This window comes from Alligator mississippiensis, chromosome 4 (assembly GCF_030867095.1).
Source record: "Alligator mississippiensis isolate rAllMis1 chromosome 4, rAllMis1, whole genome shotgun sequence".
In the NCBI taxonomy this organism is placed as follows: Eukaryota; Metazoa; Chordata; order Crocodylia; family Alligatoridae; genus Alligator; species Alligator mississippiensis.
In genome coordinates this window covers 231,225,716-231,238,112 of record NC_081827.1, presented here as the reverse complement: position 1 = coordinate 231,238,112, position 12,397 = coordinate 231,225,716, and the positions used below count along the sequence as shown (strand labels likewise).

The following is a 12,397-nucleotide window of genomic DNA, read 5'->3' as shown; positions in this document are numbered from 1 at the left end:
TATAGCAGTACACAGCAAAGAGCCATTTTAGAGAGTCTTTGTAGCTGCAAGACATAGGAATTTGAATTAGAAATGCAAAGAAACCCTGAAACTACACACCACCACAAACAATGCAGCTATAATTAAGGAATTACCCATTCTTTCCCCTTGTCTTTGAATTAAACCTCCTCTTTTTTAATTGGCCAGAATGGAGAAAGTATATTACTGTATATGGGTTCTGTTTCTTATGAAACAGAATAGTCCTACCAAGAATTACCAGTAAAACACTGTTACAGTTTTGCAGCACTTCCAAAAAAAAAAAAAAAAAAAGGGACGATAGAAAAGTGTTATCCAATGGGCAGATGTTAACTGAAAGTGCACATTGTTTGGAAAAGGAGTTAATTAACAACTTATTAATTGCATAGAAAGTCTGAAACTGTTGTACTTCTAGCAAATACATAATTTTCTTCAAGTATTATTAAAGCGTTTTTGTTGTACCTATTAAAGATTCTTGTCTCTAAGTTAATTTCATTATGCTAATAAGCTATCATCGTTACAGAACCTAAGCTTTGATCCATGTTAATTGTCGTGATCTTCAAAGACAAAGTCACCACTTACTTTAAATGAATTTTACATCTTTTTAAAGAATCACACGGAAATTAGGGGAAGTAATTAATTTTTTATTATGTGTCTCAATATTTTTAAGGGAGGAAGTCAATGGTATTGGCTAGAATTCATTTTAACATTTAACTAGGGAAAACAGCATGAGGCAAAAAAACGTTCAGATGCAAAAGATTAAAGAAAATTTGAAACTGGGACCTAATTTGTCTTGATAAACTTTGGTGTTTAATATGCTTCTTTTGTTCTCAGTGTGAAACTGCAGGGTTTTGATTTGTAAAAACTTTTTGAAGAATTAATTCTTTCTAATTTTTATTCCTTTCTTTGCTCTCCCTTTACAGTAAGGCAGAGAAGTTGACCTTCAAACCATAACACTTTTAAATATCTCTGAACATACAAGGTTAAATCTGTTAGTGGTCTGAGATTAGCTGTTATACACTTGCAAAGTATGTATTTTCTGCAACAAATGTTAACTTTTGGCAAATGATAACAAGCTTATATCAGCTGTATAAATTCTATGTAAATAACAGCATATGTGTATTAAGTGCTTCATCCCTCTTTCCCTTAAGTGTTGGCTATATTAACCCTTTGATGTCATTTAAAGCTTTGTTCTGTCAACTGAAATGTTGCTTTTGGAGGTTAGGAGATAATTATTAGTGTGATGCTATAGTATTATCAGTACTGTTATAAGCTCTGTAAACTCTGATCTAAAGCTAAGAGAAATTTTTCACAATCTTATTCAGACCTCTGTGGTCACCTGCAACAAAATATCCCCTCAAAAGGGTAGAAAACATATTATTTACATAACTCCAAAATGATGAACACTAAAACCAGGTTGATTTTCATTTATGAAGCACAGTTCTGTTATCATTTCTATTTATACTGAAAAATTATGTTTGTTTTTTTTAAGGCAGCACATAAGGGAATTTAAGGATACTAGGAATAATTGAAATCAAAAGCCAGATTACCTACCTCATTCTTCCTGTTTAGCAGCATATAAGTACTGTAAACCCTAGTAAACATCAGGTTTAACTGAACCTATACAAGTCGGATTTCTGAAACTCAATAGACAGGTGGTGAGCTCATTGCAAGGATTTCTCCGTATTAATGCTGTACTCATTTAGACTAACATCAGGCTTGAGTGACCCTCATCTGGGTTTAACCTATGACCCATCAATCCAGATATACTTTGCTAACCACTATGCCATCAGTTTGTTTGCTTGTTTTTCTTTTTAAAGGCATTGATAACTTTAACCATTAAGCAGCTGTACTAACTGGAGCATGTGCATGTAGTATAACATGCTCTGTCACTTTTGATCTAGATTTCTATACTGAGTGAGTTCAGTTGAAATTGTAAATTCTTTAATTGTACATGTACTGATTGCATGCCAGATTGCACTACTTCTCTGTATGACCAGCCAAATATATGAGTGTCTGTGTGTATGCATGCATACATACATTTGTACAGGCATGCAGACACATACCTGCACGTACCCACGTGCACACACACATTTTTGACTGTGTTAATTAAATACCCAAACATGATCTTTCCCATTGTAGTCCAGTTGCAATATTTAAATCTGCTCAGATGACATAGATTTTCTTCATAAGATGCTGCATTGTCAAAACCAAAAGGATTTGTGGTTTTTTTAAAGGACCTTCCAATGAAACACACTCGGATTACTCCAGTTTATATTTGCATGACAGGCTGCTGGGGAGTTTGGGATTCTAGGATTGTTTCTCCAGAACAAGTTCAGAAGCCTTGATGACCCAGCTTGAGAGCTCAAGCATAGTGTTAAGAAATCATTCTGGGCCAAAGATAGTTAAAAGATTCTCTTTATTCTGTCAAATACTTCCAATTGCCTGCGCTAAACTGAACATGTGTTCTGTACTACCCCTCCCTCAGACTTGTGTGTGGGAAGCTGAACCTCTGAAGGGCATCTTTCCCAATACCACATCTCCTTCCCAGCCAAAATTTAATAAGAATAATACTTCACAGTCAATATTTATATAAAAACAGGATTTCAAATACTTATAACCAACCTACTAGCTAATCTTGCTGAAAAATAATTACTCTGAGACTATTTGTATTGCTGCTTAGATTGATGAATCTCCAAAAAAATAAATAAATAAAAAAATCTGTGTCACTATTGTCAAGTAGGAGTAAATTCTATTTTTTTTTCTCATATGTCTCCAGAGGCACTTGATTTTTGGAAGAAATTTTGTTTTTTTTTTCTTTTTTTTTTTTTTGGTTTCAAACTGAATCATGGCAAAACCAAATGATTTCTCATTTCCAGGCTCTCTTTCATAGATCTGGAAAACAAACCCTGAGTAAGCAGAGAACATACAGTTTCAGGACCCTGGAATTACTGGGGAACCCAGACATAGAGAGGTCTGCAGGGAAGGGCTGTCCGTGAGCCACCGACTCGGAGAGTTCTTGAAACAGCTGAGTGACATGCACAGTTCTGTCCATTTCCCTGGTGTTTCATAAGGTTAATAACTCAGGTAAAGGTGAAAACAACTTTGTCTTCACTCAACAGTTTCTGGGGCTCCTAAAACTTACTACATTCATTCCATGGTACAACTCCTTTGTATCCCAATGCTAGATGCATTTCTCCAGACTTCCAGGATTCATCCTGTGGACCTGGAAATCTAGACCCTGAAAACTTTGGCTAGATCAGGGTTTCCTAAAGCTTTCATGGCTGTCAAATTCTTGCTTCCTTGGAGCCTGAAAACCCTGGTTTGAGGTTCTCAGGGCTTCAAGGTTCCTGGCATGGATGGTCTGCTGTTTAGTTTTGAGAGCCCTAACTTAGAGTATCTTAGTAAGTGAGAATAATAGCCTAAAACAAATATCTCAGACTTTCCCAGGAATACTAAACAAATCTATGCCTACCTTGCTCCAGGCAGTTGATATTTTCTTTGTCACCAACCTGGGCTCTTTTGCTTCACTTTTCCAGTATTTTTGCCATGTGAAAAAAATCCCTGGATTTTTCCTCAGTTAATCTGAAACCAGTATTTGTCCCCAGCCCTTCTTGTAACTTTTTCAGTCTAATGACCTTCATTTATTTCCTTTAACATATTTTCTTGTAACATCTTTTGGATCACAATCCTATTGCATTTAATCAAAACCCTATCTAGGATTAATGACTCACCCATCACCAACTTAGGAACAGAGGCTAAGCACAAGAGGTGGGGACATGCTGTGCCAGACACACCGCTCTAAATGCCTTATGTACTTCTGTCAAGTTCTCATTCTGGCTAGGGACTGAAGTTGCACAGAAACCAGCTTAAGTAATCAGAAACTGGTTTACATTTGTAATAGAACAGAAGCTCAGTGCACATAAACCAGTTTCAAAATGACTGAAACTGGTTTAAGATAAACCCGGTTGAATGTAGTATCAGACTTAATTGATTTGGGTCAAACTGGTTTATGAAACTTCTGTCCCAGACACCTTCCTGGTTCAAGGTAAATCACAGTCCCACAGCATCCCAGCATGCTTTCCAGCCCTGGGCTGGGTTATGCTGTCTGCTCCAGAGAGTAGGGATGGCCCCTCCCCTCAGCTCCCTAGCTGGGACAGTGAGGGCTGGCTGACAAAGGAGTGGGGGAAACAAGTCCAGCTGGGGATGCAGCTCAATCTACAGGGGGAGACTGCCCACCCTGCCCAGGCAAACCCTGGCTGGGGTGGGGGGAAAGGGGGGTTATATACCCCTTGCCCCACTCAAACTTACTGCTGGCTGTGACTGTGGACTACAAATCCCAGAGGCACCTGGAAGCAGAAAGAGGAAGTGATAAGCAACCCTGCAGAGTTGGGCTGCTGTAATTCTGGACTGCAAATCCCCTAGACCTCAGGGGCAGCAGGAAGAAGAAGTGAACTCACAGGCAGAGAGCCATGCTCTAGTGCCCCCCCACCTCCTCCCCCCCAGCTTCTGGCCTGAATCACTGTAGACCTGTGGCTGTATCTCTTGAATCAAAGGTAAATGTCTGTTCGTTTCTGTTTCAATTTAATCTGTGTAGTTTAGACTAATTTGCAAAGACTGAATCAATTCAGCCTTGGACTTTTTGACTGCTTATACCTAGTCTCTGAGCTGTTATTCTGGCAGTCATAATCCACTGTTCACCTGTGAATAGACAGGGTTTGTTACTTTTTTCAAAATAAAATTGCCATATATAATAATGCCTCACCCCAGAGTTTGTCTCACTGGACTTGGTTATTTGAGCATATACAGTAAATGCACATTTTCCTACAAAGGTCACCATTCCATGGAATCTTTTACCCCTTATTTGTTGGAGAGGCATGTTGGTGATGGCCTCAACCTCACTGTGATCTATCTGTGTACCTTACTCTGTTAATTTCTGGCTCACATACATATTATTTCCCTTACATGGAATTTAATTTTTGTTTATTTAACTTCAGCTGAGCAACTGGTGCTCTCTAAAGGTGCTCAGACCTGTGATTATGGTTTCTGTGGCTTTTCCATGGTTTGAAATATCATTGGTGTAGACCTTAGTCACATGTTTGGTATCAAAATATCTTTGCTGATGAGCATAATCACTCTGATAAACAGAAGTCATACCTCATATCCATTTTTTTCCAGGGCCATCTGCACCTGATGATACATCCAACATAGAAAAATATCTGACATCAGGTAAATCTCCATGTTACATATGTTTCCATGTTACATATTTATTTATATATTTATTTCTTAAATTTATGGCTTATGCACAAGAAAAGTGTTTTAAGGAGTGCACAAGTCCTTTACCAGTTCTGTGATTCCTAGAAGAATAATCCTATCTAGTTACTCTTTTAGACTCCGTCTAAGGGAACTTTCCTACTCATATTATTTGTGAAATGATTGGGTCTTTCAGCTCTGTTCTGTGTCTGAGAGCTCCCTAACTTCTGGGAGATATCCTCAAACTCTTCTTCAGTTGTTTTTACCCCAGCTCGTCCCTTCAAGCTGAAATTGGTGGAAACTGAAGCTTTGGAGTTTCATCTCTTGGGTTGTTTAATTTCAGAATTTTCCAAATGAAAAATATTAGTTATTTCCAAATGAGTTTTACTCTCCAAGAGGAAATTTAAAAACAATTGCTAAATAATCAAAAACATTTTTTCCTTACAAAATTTCAGAATTTCCAGTGGACCTGAAATTTCAAATTTTAATCAGCTGTAACCAATAAAGGCACTCAGTTTGAAAACACAATCTCATAAACTACATGAACATTTTCAGTGTTCACATAAGCCTACTCTTTTCCTTAAGTATGCAAGTTCCTTTGACTAAATCATGTCCAAAATCATAAAGATATATACAGACAGCATGACATAATCTATACAGTGACAGAAGCAACGTAAATGGATACATCATAACATGGGCTTTTCACCTAGACTGCACATGCCATATCAGTACAACAAACACAAGAAAATCTTTCCGACACCACATAATCCCCACAAGATTTGATGAGGTTTGGGACAGCTTGAAAAGGGGCCCCAGCAAAGTCTTCAAAATCGTGGCGCATAACCAATGTCCATTACCCTTTGTACAGGAATGGATTTTACTCCTAGGTGCCTTGTTTTGTCAAACAAGTGTGGAAAATGTGATCTAATACACTGGGATTTTCAAAAGAGATCAAGGAGGTTGAGCAAATCTCAGTCTGAGGTGTCAGTAACTGTCCTTTTTCAGATCTCACAGAGCTGCAAAATAATGGCACAGGAGAGAATAGTTTCTTCTTAGATTTTCCTGTGTTCCACAACAGCTGCTCCCTACATAGAAGTTTCACTGACTGTGGGAATGCTATTCAACAACTGGGAAAGTGCCAGAGAGTGTTGGGAAGCAACAGTTTCCAGAAAAAAAAAAGACTGATTAAAGCCTGATCTTTACCAAAGACTTTATGCAAGGAGGTTACCAGAATACTGAAACAAATTCTTGTGCCAAAGGTTTTTTACCCCCTTGCTTGATAATTACCAGTGAGATTTTCTGTTCATTATTTAAATTATTGTTTTAATTGTGATGGCAATGAGTGAAGTACCTAGGAAATAAAAAGTTCAGTAGTTGAAGGGATCACATGATATTCTAGATGTCCTATAGCTATCTGTCCTCATTTGGCAATCTTTCTGCAGCCTGCTTTTAGTCTTTACCATAAACACGCTTGGAGATGCAAGGAAAAAGAAGGAAAGATAGACGTGCCAGAATTTTGTTTTCACTCACTTGGTTGCATTCTTAGTGACTGTAGTAGTCACACAGATAAAAATGACAGCAGATTATGACCCATAGTGTGATTAAGATACAAAAAAGACTGACAGCAACCAGCTAATGAGAAGCAGGAAGCTCTAGATTCATAACTGAAGGTATTATGGGTAAAATCGACTTTTGCCATGAGAACACAGGGCTTAAGGAGTACACTGTCTTTCTGTTAGCTCTCTACCCATAGTTTAACTATAGGTTGGTGTTTTCTTATTTCTTAAAAATGGTCTGACTCTGGGGTAAAACAAAGTCAACCATGAGGATGCTGTGAAAATACCTTAATTTTTCATGTCTTTATGTATGTGGTTCTAACACCCTACTGTAGTCTGAAAGTACAAAACTATTCCTAGTAGGAGATTATAAGATGTTGGGGTTAACTGTCAGATGCTTTACTCTTCTAAAGACCTTTGCTTTTTAACTAAATGCTTGCTTATCTTTCTAATTTAACATAGTCCCACATTCTTCTTTGTAGTAATTTTGGGCTATCTGATAACATATAATGGAAAACATGTTTATGTCTTCCACTAGTTCTTGTTGCATATTTCAAATGCTTGGAACAACAATTTTCAGAAGCTTTCATTAAGGTTAATTTAAAAACTACATTAAATACAAACAGATTTTCTCACAAACAAAATGCAATGTGTACTTAACAGACTTCTGTATGTTATATTTGATAAACTACCTCATATAAATGCAAATTTTGACTTTCTGCCAGAACCAGGTGGTATGGAAAATATTTCTATTAAACAAATAATGCTGGAAAAGCAAACTTCAAGTGATGATATGTTACACTGCAAAAAAAAAAGATCTTTTCACTGAGGTTAGATATGTGGGGGGTTTTTTTTCCTTCAGGTATTTCTTTTCTTCTGTAAAATTAAAGAGACACAGAAGACGGTGTAGTAATTCTCAGGATGAAAAGATATTGAGGAGAACATGCATAAGAACAAATCTTTTTTTTAGTGAATCAAGCTAAAATATTTTCTGATACTATACATGGTTACTACTGATTTCTTATGTAACTGACCAAGGAAATTTTATTTGAAGAGCTAAACTATGACACAGATATGAGAGAGAAAAAATAAGATCAGTTCCTTGTCTTGTACCATTAGGTATGATGCAAAACCAGATTTTTATATGTTCCTTCCTGAGTATCAGCTCATTTTGATGGACTCTGAATTATAAGCATGCACTTCCCATTAACTCAAGTCACTTCAAAATAGGCGTATTCCATTTATGCTGAAGCAGATGTATGTGTAGTTACCCATATCCTTTCTTCTGTATAAATATATAATGCACATAGATTAATGAATGAGACATCATGATATACAATGGGAGAGAAAAAAATGTGTATTCTAAGTTGCACGATTTTATAGAAACAAAATTGTAGCAGGATCACACATCTTCCCGTTGCAATTCAATGTGAGCAGCATGACACTAGAAAAGTCAAACCCTAACAAAGCCACAAAAACATGTGAGGTTCAAAGAGATGTTATGTACTACTAGTGAATTGCCTATCAAGAATGCTGTGGGGTGGGGGAATGTGATGTGGGGTGGGGCAATGAGGGTAGAAGCTTGCTAACCCTTACCAACCTTGCGCCACCACTGCTGCTGCCTCCCAGGTAGTTGGGGGAAGCTTGCCCCACCATCCCCTTCATCCTCCTCTGCCAGCACCCCGCACCGCTGCCACTGCCTCCAAGGAGCAGGACGGGGGCATTAGGGTGGGCGAGGCCATTGGCATAAGCCTCACCCTCCCATGCTGACCCTTCCATTTCTGCCATCATGGCAGCCCTCCATCGTGCAGCTGCTGCCACCGCCTCCTGTCCATAATGCCCTTGGAGCACTCTGATTGGTTGTTTCAGTAACCACTTAGAGTGCTACAAGAACATTACGGAAAGACAGACAGATGGACTAAACCCTTTATTATATTAGAATTATTGCACTCATAGCATTTATCAGGAACAGGAGAGTGCACATGAAGCTGTTGAAGGCACTCTACAGTATTCATTTGGTAAAGAAACAGGTTCATAACTGCGGGCACCTGTGTTGTTTGTGGAAATTGGGATATCTGTCTGTTGTTTGTAGCTTGCTGAGCTGACAGCTAAATTTGTACAACTGCTGTGCCTTGATCTGAGGAGGATTCATATAGTCAGATTATAACTGTCTCTGATTGGTTTCAGCTTGTTCTGGGCCTTCTAGTAACAATAGGTCCTGTTTGCTTCTGGTGTTCTTGTGGCTCACATTGACGCAGTTGTAGTAATGTCTGTCTCCCAACATGTCACTCTGCAGACAGCTACAACAAAAACTTGTTAGGACAGCTCCTTAATAGTCTCTCTGCCCTCATAGATTAGTAGATTCAAAGATTGTAAGGGGCTGGAAGGGACTTCGTAAGATCATCAGGTTCAGCCCCCCTGCACTAGGCAGGAAAGACAACTGGGGTCAGGTGACCCCAGCAAGCTGACCATCCAATTTCCTCTTGAAGGTAAACTCTCTGGGTCCTACCCTGTAGCCAACTTCCTATCCACCTGACTGTTGAGCAGTTAAGCCCACAATCCTCCAATTTTCCTATGAGAACATAATGGGATACCAGATCAAAGGCCTTTTGGAAGTCTAGGTATACAATGTTGACCTCCGCTCTTTTATCCGGGTGGTGAGTTACCTGGTCATAGAAGGAGATGAGATTGGTAAAACAAGACCAGCCTGCAACGAAGCCATGTTGGCTGTCATTCAGAATCCTACTTTCTTGAAGCATATTGGACATAGACTCCTTGATTAATTTTTCCAGGATTTTCCATGGGATAGAAGTTAGACTATTGGCCTATAGTTGCCCAGGTCCTCTCTCCTCCCTTTCTTGAAGATGGGCACAACATTGGCCCTCTTCCAGTCTTTAGAGACCTCCCTTGAGCATCACAAGTTTTGGAAGTGTTTCACCAGAGGTCCTGCAATGACTTTGGCCAGCTTCTTCGGCACCATTGGATGAAGTTCATCTGGTCCTGCTGACTTATAAATGTCTAACTTTTCTAACTGATCATGCACTAGCTCAATGTCAACAGTAGGAAGGCGGTCATTCCCACCATGCCCATTCTGAACCATATCTAGTATGATTTTCCCTTTAGTCTGGTGAAATACCAAAGCAGTCATTCAGGAGTTCAGTTTTCTCATGAGTGTCAGTAACTAGCTGCCCTGAGTTAAGCAATGGTCCTATACTTCCATTTGTTTTTCTCCTGTTCCCTACAATCTTATAGAAGAAATTTTTATTGTCCATGATTCCTGTTGCTAGTTTAAATTTAGTCGCTGACTTAGCCTTTTTAATCTGCTCCCTACAAGCGCAGGCCATTGTTGTATAGTCTTCCTTGCGGACTGTCCCAAGCTTCCATTGTTTGTATGTTTTTTTCTTCTTTTTCAAGAGGACCTGTTAAGCTAAGTGGGCTTCCCAGTCCTTCTGCTACCTTTCCTCTGCATAGGTATGGACTTCTTTTGTGTTTTGAGGATACTGTCCTTAAGGAATGACCACTCTTCATGTACTCCTTCCACCTTTGGACCTGGGTCCCATAGCCCTTCCTCTACTATTGCCCTGAGCCTTTTCATATTCACTTTTTTGAAGTCTAAACCATTGACCCTGCTAGCGGATTTTCCTGCCTTGTGATGGGCAATGAATGTGATGGTTTCATGGCCAATGTTGCCCAGGCTACCCTCTATATTCAAGTCACTCACAAGATCATTTCCTTTGGCCAAGACCATGTCTAGGAGAGCATTATCCCTGGCTGGCCCATGCATTTCCTGAGTCAGGTAGAGCCATTTGATACAGGTCAGGAAGCAACACAACTCATCCAACTTAGCTGAGTGTTCATCCCAAGAGATGTCTGAGTATTTGAAGTCATTCATGATGACCATGTCCTATGTGTGTGTGGCCTCTGCCAGTTCTCGAGAGAACTCCAGATTGAGCTCCTCCCCCTGGTTTGCTGGTTTGTAGTATACACCAACAGTTAGGTCTCTCTCACTGTGTCACCCTTCCCCCACCCTGTAGTTTGACCCAGAGGGTTTTGAGCCGCTCTTCTTTGGAGCCAATGTTGGCCTCCAAAGAGGTGTACTGCTCCCTCACATAGAGAGCTAAACCTCCACCTTTGCTTGCTACTCAGTCCCTTCTGTGCAGGAAGTAGCCCTTTATGGCTATGTTCCAATCATGTGAGGAGTCCCACCAGGACTCTGTACTCCCTACTAGATTGTAATGTCCACTGGAGAGTAGGAGGACTATCTCCTTCTGCTTGTTCTCCATGCTTCTGACATTAGTGTACAGGCACCCAAGTACTCCAGTTGAGACCCTTGATTCCCTGTCATGCTGAGGGAGAACCCTCAGCTCTTGCAAGAATGGCTCTCCTACTGTCCCCAACTTCAGAGAGTAATTATGTGCCAGTCCCCGGGCATGCTCCAGTCAATGTTTCCCCTTCCCCCAGTGATCTTAGTTTAAAGCCCTATCTAGAAGATCAGCCATCTTGGCCAAGAACAGGGATTTACCCCTCCACTTGAGGTGGATGCTGTCCCTTCCCAGGAGTCCTTTGTCCCTGAAGTATGTGCTGTGGTTGAAGAAACCAAAGCCCTCTCAGTATCACCACTGCCAGAGTCATCGTTCACTTCTTTGATGCATCCTTCCCTCCTAGGTCTGTGACCTGCAACTGGGAGCACAAAGCAAAAGACTACCTGTAAATACAGGTACTAGATTAACTGCACAGGAGTTACTGTGTAGTGGCACTCCTGTAGATACTGACTGGGAGCAAATTTGCTTTTGGTCAGCCACATCAGCAGGGTCCATAGAGGATGGGGGAATTCTCTGTCCTCAATCCTGGTGCTCTGATCCCCAGAAGCTGGTCAGCACCAGGACAGGTCACTATCTTTCTTTCCCATCACAGGACTGAATGGTTCCTGGCTCCCCAAATAAGCCTGGAGCCAAGCAGCACTGGTATTGTGGATCTCTCCACTTTCCCAATTAGATGGGGCTTTGCCAGGAGCTATCTCATTTGTGTGGTAGCTGCTAGTGTGCCCCCTGCCAGATGGAGATTCCCTACCCAGTAGGGGCCTGGCTGGAATCTGTCCTGCTTCTTGGGCAGCTGCCAACCCACCCCTGGCTGGGTGGGGAATCACCACCCAGCAGGAGGCTTGCCAGCAGGTGCCCCACAAATGGAACAGCTACCAGCAAACCCCCAGCTGAGCAGGGAAGCAGAGAGCTCCCCAGTCTTGGTGCTACTCGGCTCCAGGCTCCTGTGGGGAGTCAGGAACCATGGAGTTCCAGGATGGCTGGGGGGAGGGTGCAGCAGAGAGTGACTCTGTCCTAGCACTGATTCATTTCTGCTTCCTGGCTTCTAGGGGTAGCCAAGAGCTGAGCAGCACCAGGATTGGGGGCAGAGAACTCCTCCATCCCCTGTGTATCCTGTGGATCCAAATTTGCTCCTGGTCAGCATCTACGTAAGTGTGGGAATCCCCGCCCAGCCAGTGCCTTATTGCTGTGTGGGGAGAACCCATTGGGCATGGGTCTCACTGGCAGGTATGTGTCCTGATGAGCACTGGGCCA

The 12,397-nt window shown here is 40.9% G+C and overlaps 1 long non-coding RNA gene across 1 annotated transcript in view; it reads left to right on the top strand.

The window, feature by feature from the left end:
• Positions 1 to 12,397, top strand: part of LOC132250408 (uncharacterized) — an 84,578-nt gene that overhangs the window by 42,285 nt on the left and 29,896 nt on the right. The window contains exon 2 of the long non-coding RNA XR_009462123.1: positions 5,194 to 5,244. This is a non-coding gene — a long non-coding RNA (uncharacterized LOC132250408). The remainder of the gene's footprint in view (positions 1 to 5,193; positions 5,245 to 12,397) is intronic.